Consider the following 9,501-nt stretch of genomic DNA (forward strand, 5'->3'; position numbering starts at 1 on the left):
TTAACAACAATATAACTAATCATGTCAACATAATTGTTGTTGCGCCCCATTTGTTTTTGAAAAATAAAATAAAATTTATAAGTTATCGAGAAAATTTGAATTTTATTTGGAAATGATGAGTGAAAAATGAGTTTTTATTTTAGGGAAGAAACAAAAGAAAAAGGGCATAAAATAGGACTTAAAAAGTGCTACGATTTTGGTCCAAAATAATAGTCTAAAAAGGGTTTTAAAAAAAAAAAAAATAGGAGTCGCCACTTGGTATTAAATTTAAGTGTACCAAGTCACCTAAAATATGTTTTTTAATAAAAATAAACAAAACCTTTTTTAGACGACTCCAGGTCTTCGAAAAACAAGAGAAAAAAAGTTCGGAAGTCATGGTTGAAGAAAGCGAAGGCAAAAATTTAATATAAGGCATCTTTTCAACCTAGCCAAGAATAGTTGCATGATTTAGTGAAAAATTTTCTTAATTTAACCTATAAAACTTATCACATTAGGGCATTTTTATATGGATGCAAATCTAAATCTAATGAATATCGAAAGGGTTGAAATATCTCTTCAAAGTTTAATTGGTGCAAATCACATTAATTGTGATGCCCAAAATGATTTTTAGAAAATGTCATGAATATGCAAAAATGAGACTCAAAGAAAAGAAAAATTATAATATATAAATATACATGACTTAAAGGAGAGGAATGCAAGATAACGGGTACAGGGGACTAAGATTCGTGACTTTAATTTTCCTTTTTATAGAGAGGATGAGAGCGTGCTAAGACTAAGAAGCCACACTCGTTCATTTCCCATATTCAAAAGGTGACTCTCCTAATCTAGTCAAGCAAATGAGTTAACCTATTTCTAATTTCCTAAATGAGATGCAAATCTAAATGTCATGTTTCGCACATAGGGATGAGAGAGGTAATATATAGAGGAAATATTATGCAAAATGAGAAAGACCCTAAAAACGAAAAAATGTGTATGAGATGTGATGAATGTTATGCAAAGAATGTGAATCTAACGCGAAAACAGCTAAAGGATTTAACGTTGGACTAGCTCATTTCTACAAGTCTTTACTAGCATTGGACTAGTGAGAAATCAGGAAGAAAGGCTACAACAAGCGTTGGACTAATGTGGTGACATCATGTATTTATTAAAACTAAATAAATCATAATAAAAGCAAGTAAACACATAATGCACATAGAACATATAACACATAGGCATAATTTTTAGATGCAAAACTCTAATGAAAGCAAATAAACACATAAGTACACAAGCATACAAGCACCTAAGCAAATAAACGCAAATAAGAGTCTAACTTTTACATTCGAGACTCTAATTACAATATAAAGGAGGGAATTCTAAAAATAATAACCTAACTATTACATTTATTTAACTAAATGCATTTTTAGCAAAAATTAAAACCTATCTATTACATAGATTAGCTAGATACATGTCTTGATCATCTATCTATTACAATCTGGCATTTTAATGCCTCTCAAATAATTATCAAAAATTAAATAAAATAAATGAAACTTAAAATGAATAAAAATGAATAATTAAAAGAAAAAACACTCAAAACATGCAATTGCACATAAAACACATTGGAGCACATAAAAGAATTTCAAATAATAAAAGAAGTTACCTTTCTTGAAATTGTGGTTGAATGAGGTGAAATTTCCCTACTTATGCTCCAAAATCAATAAAATGATCAAGACACCAATTTCTTTATAAAGAAATAGAAATAATCATGAAATCTACCAATTAAATCACCTAAAAGAAGTATAAATAACAATTAAAGAAGAAAAGTAAATTATATTTAAGAAATCAAAACTACTAGGAATCTAATTGCAAAAATTAAGAAAGTTTTTGAGGTCAAATTATAATTATTATAAAAATTGGTGCATGAAATGATAGAAAATAAAGTTGAAGGACCTATTTACAATTAAATTAGGGACCTAATTGAAATAAATCTAAAGTTTTCAGAGTCATAACATAATTACTGAAAAGTATAGGGACTGAATTGCAATTTTCTTCACCAGATTACTTAAAGAATTGGGCTATTGGGCCAACTTTTATTTTCTTTTGTTTTGGTTGGGCCGATACCTCCTGAAGCCCAGCTAAAGTCCAAAGCAAAATACACAGACCAGCCCATAGTTTTACCCAATCAAACCCAACCGAAAAAGTCCGGGCTTTGGCCTCTTAGCCCAAGACAAAACCCAATCAAAAAAGGCCCCAATCTTTAACCAAAAGGCGACAACAAAAACTTTAACCCAACCTAACCTATTTTACTAAAACCTAACCAAGTCATAAATCTACAAAAAAAAATGCTAAGCCTTAATTATTGTTATGAAACAATTAAAAGTATGGATGTCCCTTTGTATTTTCAAGAGAATTAATTATTGATTTATGATTGCATTATGTATAGAAGTTACAATCTATAAATCTATTCATGTAGTGGAGAACTCGTTTCATAGGTTTTTTCATATTCATGTAGTAGTGGGTGTTTAATAGAATTGATGTACCTTTAATCTTATAGTACCTATATATAGAGGTACATTGACACCATTTGGAAAGACTTTTGTATTTAGTTGGAATCATAAGAATATCATTCTCTATTTCTCTACATCTTTCTCTAATATCTCCATTTATACTATAGTAGTTTATTAGTTTTACAACACGTTATCAGCACGAGTCTCTATTTTTGAGCAAAAGGTGAAAACGGAGGCTCTACCTTGAACAAAAATGAAATACAAGATTTTGCGAAAATTCTGCTCGCATTTCTTGAAGTAAATTCTGAGGTAAATTTCTAACTCACAAACTTATTTCAATTTCTTATGGTTAATATTTGAATTATCACAAAAAATACAAATGCCTATTGCTGAGCAATCACTAAACACAAACATATATTGTTTGACACCTTTGAGGTAATATTTCTTCTTTTAATTCTACTTATTTACATTTAGAATTATTCATTATAGATACTTATATTTTGATGCATTGAGTTTTAGAGATGATATTATAGAAAATCAATTATATTTGAGGATCTACTTGTCCTTTAAAATATTTAAAAAAAAAAGATTCGATCACCTGAAAATTGTCGCTCTTTAATAAAAAGATTTGGCTACCAGAAGATGGTCATTATTTCAAAAGCCTGGTATGATAAATTTACCTATGGCTACAAGAACATAATTCTGCTATGTTTAGAATTATTTCTTAGTTGAAAATAATATTCTCTATATATTTCTCAAATATACTCTTGTAATAGCAATATTGAGAGAAAATTTGAAAAGTATTTTGTACTTATTGCATACTAGTTCTAGTCCATTTCTAAAAGTAAATGCGACTAAATTTCAATTTATTAGTTATGATTGTTGCCATGACTATGATTTTGGTAAATATATATTTTACCATGACAAGAGAAAAAATTACCACTTGAAGTGGGATAATATTGATGAGAACAAGAAAATAAGAATCCTGAAGAAAAATGTCCCGAAGTACATTTGACGAATCAAAATTATAATATCATTTTCACATGACCAATTTCTTTAAACACCCTGAAGGTGTAGGATGATTGATTTAATTAGTTTTTCTTTCTGAAGAAGAAATGGATGTTAAACATTTGGGATCAAAGGATTATGGTGATGATATTTGTCCCATAAGAATTATGGTGATAATGATATGTATCTCATTAATAAGTGCTACTATATAAACTATATTCCAATGAGAGAGACATACACAATAAGTGGTAGTGTTTAAGTGATTGAAAGTTCCAGAAGAGCCATTGATATATTTCTCCCTGTAGGAGAAAAGTTTATGATAAATGAAACACTACTTTTTACCATGTCTCGAAAAATTTATTGAATTTGAATATCCATCGAAACGGATATCAAATTGAGATATTAAATGAGATAATGATAGAGATCATGTTTAGAAATCAAGTGAGATAAAGGTTAATTATATCATAATAACCATTCGAGAGAGAAATGGTTATCGATATAGTTGTCTTCATTCTCATTTGATTTATAATTATCACCTGCAGTAAATCAGAAGTTTACTGATTCCAATGGATATATGATTTGACAAAAGTGAGAATATTTGAGAGCCGACAAGTATTTATACATACCCCTTTATATTATATATGGTTCCAAAAGAAATTTAAAATTTATGTCGGATATGAATCACCTTTTACGATTAAATATCGTAAAATATTGATGAGTGATCTATTGAATAATTTATTTATTCTGATGAATTACGATTCCTGACATTAGGGGGAGGAAAAAATCAACCGAAAGGAAATCATCTGAAAAATTGAATTTCCTCGATCCTCAATAATGTGAACTAGAAGTTCAAAAAATTCTTCATTTGTTGAAAGTTACAAACCAATTGTCAGATATATTATCGATTCTAGAAGAGTCATTAAATCAACTATTCCTGTAGGAAATACTCTAGCTAAGATTGATGTCCCTGAAGGACATGTACAAGTGCTACAAATAAATTTAAGGTCGGCCTACATAAATAAGATATAAATTGAATTCAAATATCTCTGGAAATTAAATAAATATCATGACAAAACTCAACCTCTTGAAGAGGTCGCTCCTAAAGATAATGAAATCATAGAAAATTTAATTGGAATCTAATGAAATGTAGCACTTGATATTATAGAAGTTGATAAGAATCATGAATCTAGATCAATTGATGAATGTCGATATAGAAATGATTGGGTAAAGTGGAAAGATGCGATTCAATCTAAATTGGATTTATTGATTAAAAGAAAAATTTTTGGACTTGTAGTCCAAACACCTAAAGGTGTAAAGCTAGTAGCTTAAAGATTTTCACAAAGGTTTGAATTTGATTATGATGAAACGTATTCACCTGTAGTGGATGCTATCACATTTAGATATCTTGTGAGTTTTGTAGTACATGAAAAATTAGATATGCGTCTAATGGACGTCGTTACTGCATATTTATATGGGAATCTTGAAAATGATATTTATATGAGAATTCTCGAAGGATTCAACATGCCTGAAGCATGCAAATCAAATCTTAAAAATATTTATTCTATTAAATTACAAAGGTCTCTGTATGGGTTCAAACAATTTGGACGTATGTGGTATAACCGCTTCAATGAATGTCTGACCAAAGAAGGTTATATCAATGATCCAATATGTCCATGTGTTTTTATCAAGAAAAATGGATCAAATTTTGTGATAATTGCTGTATATATTGATGATCTAAATTTGATTGGAACTCCTGAAGAGATTCAAAATAATATTGAATATTGAAGAAGGATTTTGAGATCAAGAATTTTGGAAAAACAAAATTTTACCTTGATTTACAAATTGAGCATTTGAAAAGTGAAATTTTATCCATCAAACTGCATATACCCGGAAGGTATTAAAGCGGTTTTATATGGATAAGGCACATATATTAAGTACTCCAATGGTCGTCAGTTCATTAGATCCTAAAAAGAATGCTTTTAGATCGCAAGAGGAAGATGAAGAGATACTTAGTTCTGAAGTACCAAATTTCAGTGCAATTGGCGAAGAATATTGGAATGCGACGATTAAAAGATCTCAAATAATGTTTGCATCAGGGGGAGAAATTAATACACAAGAATAGTGTACTCTTTTTCCTTCACTAGGGTTTTTGTCCCGATGGATTTTTATCTGATAAGGTTTTAACGAGGCATATTCTTTGTGTAATGGACATCCAAGGGGGAGTGTTATGAAACAATTAAAAGTATGGATGTCCCTTTGTATTTTCAAGAGGATTAATTCTTGATTTATGATTACATTATGTATAGAAGTTACAATCCATAAATCTATTCATGTAGTGGAGAAACCGTTTCATAAGTTTTTTCATATTCTTGTAGTAATGGGTGTTTAATAGAATTGATGTATTTTTAATCTTGTAGTACCTATATATAGAGGTACATTGACACCATTTGGAAAGACTTTTGTATTTAGTTGGAATCATAAAAATATCATTCTCCATTTCTCTACATCTTTCTCTAATATCTCCATTTATACTATAGTAGTTTATTAGTTTTACAACAATTATGTGTTAAATCCCAGAATTAATCTACCCAAAAGGTCACATAAAGCATGCAAAGGAAGATTACAATTTAAAAGGAGCAAAATAGGTTGAGATTTTTCATATTTTGGGCCATAGAAGAATTAAGCCAAGGTTAAGGGACCAAAACGAAATTTCCAGAAAATTTTCATGTAGCCTGGTCGAAGCTTTGCTGCAATCAGGAAGCTTTCTGCAATCTCCTTTCGCATTCGATCAAACGCCAGCAATATCTCAACCAAACACCAAGATCTTGGATCCAAACAAATAGATTACTTAACTCTACCCTCAACACTCAATCTTATTACGTTTAACACAAGATTATATAAAAAATCTAAGCTAAAATGGACATCAAAAGAAAACAAAACAAGCCCAGATGCAACCAGCTTTTTGACTGATTGGGAAGGATTTAAGCTTATACGGAAAGGAAGTGAGCAAAAAGAGTTACCTTTGATGAGAAGATACCAAACAAACACGGGAAATTCGAGGAGAGTGAGATTCAAAGCTGAAATCTGAAAGCTAAGATCTTTGCTGCAGAAATTTTAAGGATGACAAAGGCAGCAAGTTCAAGCCCAAATTTGAAGATGTTGCAGCGGTTTTTTCCAAAAATTTTTACACCAATATTGAAGCGCGCGCGCGCGTGGCTCCCCCCCCTTTTTTTAACAAAAAACTGATTTTGTTTTTTTTTTCTTTTCTTGTGGTATCAGAGCTTGGTCTCCTTGAGATTAAGCTCTAACGGCTTGGAGTAAAGATGACAACCAGTCATGCTATGTTTGTTGAGGGGCAATCTGTTACTAGGCCTCCCATGTTCAGTGGCTCCAACTATGTTAGCTGGAAAGAACGAATGATTATCTTTCTGCAATCTATTGATATTGAATTATGGTTTATTGTGAGTGAAGGACCGCATGAAGCTAACTTTCTTGATGCAGATACAGGGTTGCTTCGGCCAAAAACAAGAGTTGAAATGAATGCTCAAGATAGGACTAACCTCACATTGAATGCCAAGGCCATGAATGTTATTTATAGTGCCGTAGATTTAAATGAATCGATCAGAGTAAAAGGCTGCAAATCGGCTAAAGAAATGTGGGATAAACTAAGAGAAATCCATGAGGGTGGTGACAATGTGAAAGAACAGAAAAAGGCCATCTTGGTCACGAAATATGAATCATTTAAAATTGAACCTCTTGAGGATATTGACAAAATGTATTGCAGGTTCACTGACTTGATCAAAGATCTCGAGGCGTTGGGCAAAGAGTATACCTTGGGAGAGAAGAACAGGAAAATTCTCAATGCCTTGGGCAAAGAATGGGAAAATAAAGTGACTGCAATAGAGGAGGCCAAGGATTTAAGTTCTGTGCCTATTGAATCTATCATTAACTCACTAACCTCTTATGAGTTGAAACTGAAAACTAAAGTGCAGGAGGAAGAGGATGCTAGAGCAAAGAGAAACATTGCTCTAAAGACTACTCAAGGTGAAGATGATACTGCTCACCTGGATGATGAAGACTCGGATGGTGACGATAATGATCTTGCTCTCATCACCAGAGGCTTCAAAAGAATCTTGAATAAAAGAAAGTTTAGAAGGGGAGGATCTAGCAATCAATTCCAGAATCAGCCATTTATCGCAAAGTATAAAGGTAAACAAGATTTCAACAAGAAACAGTTGGACAAATGCTTCGAATGTGGACAGATTGGACATTATGCAAACGAATGCCCTATGAAGAAGATGAAAGATGGAAAAGCTGATCGAAAGCCAAGATTCAACAATTTTCAGATTACTTGGAATGAATGCAACTCCGAAGGGGAAGTTGAAGAAGAAGAAGAATCTGCTCAAATGGCCTTCATGGCTATTGAAAATAATGAGGTAACTTCCACACACTCTCAATCTGAAAGTGATAATGATGAAGATGATGATCTTGAAAGTGATAAGATTCCTTCAAGGCATTATGCAGTTTTTCAACAAAATAAACAACTAAAGACCGACAATGAAAGTCTAGTAAGAGCCGGATGTAATGTTCAAGATGAGCTTGATAGAAAGACAAATATTTGTGAAATGCTGAAAGAAAGACAGGGTGATTTGAAAAAAAGAATGGACAACTTGGATGAGACTCTGAAAGCAAGAAAGCAGGAGTTTAGCAAAAGGAACATGTTATTTATCCATCCTACTACTTTTCAAAGAACATTTGCACACAACAAAATTGCACATGGGTTCACAACATATAGAAGAGGTGGATTGAGATATATCAAACCAGTACATGTTAAGGACTCTTCCATTATGTGTGGTTTTTGTTGTCAAAGAGGGCATTTGAAAGGTAATTGTTATGTGAAAAGAAATCTGAACAAAGGGATGAAGTGCATGTGGTTAGTTAGATACAATGCTAACTATTATGGACCCAAAAATTAAAAAGGGTACCAAACACCTTTTCTTTTCAGGAAAAATGCTCAAACAAGTCCAAGTGGTTCATTGATAGCGGTTGCTCAAGGCACATGACCGGTGATCCTTCCTTGTTCATAAAACTGAAATCAAAATCAAGTGGAAAGGTAACATTTGGTCATGATGTGAAAGTTAAGACAATTGGAATAGGTGATGTTGGTAAGGATGGTGAAACTTTTGTTCATAATGTGCTCTTGGTTGATAACTTAGGTTATAACTTGCTTAGTGTTAGTCAATTGTGTGATAAAGACTTGTATGTGTTGTTTAAAAAGCATGAATGCATTGTACTTGATTCCAAATATAATGTTGTGTTCAAAGGTAAGAGGTTTAATGACATATATATTGTGATTCTCGATAAAGTTGATTCTTCTAGCTTAAAATGTCTCAAAGCTTCAAATGAAGATCCTTGGTTGTGGCATAGAAGACTTTGTCATTTTAACATGGATTTACTAAAGGAAATTTCGAAAAAGGAGTTGGTTAGAGGCTTGCCAAAAATTAGTTTTGATAAGGACAAAATATGTGATGCATGTCAATTTGGGAAGCAAACTAAAATTTCTTTTAAACCAAAAATGTGTGTATCTACTTTAAAACCTTTGGAACTCTTGCATCTTGATTTATTTGGTCCCACTCAAATCACTAGCTTGGGAGGTAAGAAATATTATTTTGTAATTGTTGATGATTATTCTAGATACACCTGGGTGATATTTCTTGCTCATAAAGATGATGCCTTCAAGAATTTTACTTCAATGTTTGCTAAAGTGCAAAATCTGCTTGGGTTAAAAATTGTTAGGATTAGAAGTGATAATGGAACAGAATTCAAGTATTGTGGTTTTCCAGAATTTTGTGATCATAATGGTATAACACATGAGTTTTCTATTGCAAGGACTCCACAGCAAAATGGTGTTGTAGAAAGGAAAAATAGGACTCTCCGAGAGACTGCTAGAACTATGTTGAATGAATGTGGGCTGCCTAAATATCTTTGGGCTGAAGCGGTAAACACCGCA

The sequence above is a fragment of the Coffea arabica genome, chromosome 9c (genome assembly GCF_036785885.1).
Source record: "Coffea arabica cultivar ET-39 chromosome 9c, Coffea Arabica ET-39 HiFi, whole genome shotgun sequence".
Classification (NCBI taxonomy): domain Eukaryota; kingdom Viridiplantae; phylum Streptophyta; class Magnoliopsida; order Gentianales; family Rubiaceae; genus Coffea; species Coffea arabica.